Raw genomic sequence first — 1,604 nt, 5'->3', positions numbered from 1 at the left:
TTATTTTGTAATTTGATATGGAATATCTCTGAAGCCATTCTCTTAAAAAAAGAAATTTTCCGTGTATAAAATTGTATGGACATATTTGGCATATAAATTTGCATAATTAGACATAATTATTTTAATTTGTGTATAAGTATATATGAAAAATGTTTTACCGGGCGTATGTTTATTCATGTAAAATAAAATTAATTTCACCATTAATTTAATTTTTTTATCTATTGTAAAAATTTTGCACAAAAATGGCATCATGAATAACGATAATCTTGCAATGATTGCACTAAAATGATTCGCCATAACGTAACAGTTTTGTCGAAATAAAATTTTGTAATATTTGTCAAAAAATTGCGAACAATCGTTATGCATTTCCATAAGTATATACATGAATTTTTGTTGATTTCTTCATATGCAATTATATTTCTACATGTTTTAAACATCACATAGCTGAAAGTTTTTGTTTTTTGTTCAAAAACATTTGGCAGCAAGTTCACTTCTGTAGCTTGCACATCGTTGGTTTGATGTGATGCCTCCTCGCCAGAGAGGTTCTCCGTCTGAGAGAATCCATTCGTGAAACCAGGTTGATCTCCAAGTGAGACGTAGTGGTGGATTTCTTCTTCTACAGAAATCCTGAAGAGAGAGCCCGGTAAACAATTTTTCATATATACTTATACACAAATTAAAATAATTATATCTAATTATGCAAATTTATATGCCGAATATGTCCATACAATTTTATACAAGGAGAATTTCTTTTTTTAAGAAAATGGCTTCAGAGATATTTTATATCAAATTACAAAATAACTCTATTAGTATCATGTTAGATATAAAATAATTATATAAAACTAATATAATAATAAAATATAGTAAAAAAAATTTTTACTATATTTTTAAACAAGTTTTGATATATAAATCATATATACTTATACACAAATTAAAATAATTATATCTAATTATGCAAATTTATATGCCGAATATGTCCATACAATTTTATATATGGAAAATTTTTTACCGGGAGTTTTCTCGTCATTATGTTGTCTTTTGCTTTTTTTTCGTGATTCTCTCTTTTCAAGTTTTTGTACGCTGCAACGATGAGATCCAGAAACAGTAATGTTGGATTTTTAAGGCTTTCTAATCTTTTCTGATAAGAAAATAAAAGTTTTTTGCCATTCTTTTTTTGCTCTTGCGAGCGACGATAAATCAGCGCGAGACTTTTATTTTTAAGGCGGAAAAAGAAGAGGCTGCGAAGAAGAATTGCACCGGCGAAAGAATTCACTGGTCCGGTGGTCCGAAACTGCTCCTGCTCCGGATCCCGGCTGAGGTCGAGTCGACTCGACCGTGACGACCGACAACTGGGCTGACGACGTCGCACCGACAGCGGCTACCGCTATTCCTACACCAAGGGGTCGATTCTGTATCACGCAGTGTAGTGAAAATTACAAAAGTGAGCGAATTTATTAAAATATCTATGATCTTATTGGTCAACTAGTAAATTTGCTCACTTTTGTAATTTTCACTACATTGTATGGATATAGAATCGACCGTCAGGTAGGTACTGCATCATTACCCTAAACCAGCGGCGACTGGGCTGCGCAGGCAGACTGTTG

The 1,604-nt window shown here is 32.2% G+C and overlaps 1 long non-coding RNA gene across 1 annotated transcript in view; it reads left to right on the top strand.

Annotated features, from left to right (window-relative positions):
* The first annotated feature begins 572 nt into the window (after window positions 1-572).
* Window positions 573-1,604, top strand: part of LOC109859742 — a 6,798-nt gene continuing 5,766 nt past the window's right edge. Inside the window, exon 1 of the long non-coding RNA XR_002250743.1 lies at window positions 573-643. This is a non-coding gene — a long non-coding RNA (uncharacterized LOC109859742). The remainder of the gene's footprint in view (window positions 644-1,604) is intronic.

The sequence above is a fragment of the Pseudomyrmex gracilis genome, unplaced genomic scaffold (genome assembly GCF_002006095.1).
Source record: "Pseudomyrmex gracilis isolate BER0280 unplaced genomic scaffold, ASM200609v1 scaffold_280, whole genome shotgun sequence".
Lineage (NCBI taxonomy): Eukaryota > Metazoa > Arthropoda > Insecta > Hymenoptera > Formicidae > Pseudomyrmex > Pseudomyrmex gracilis.
This window is presented reverse-complemented; position numbering and strand designations above follow the sequence as displayed.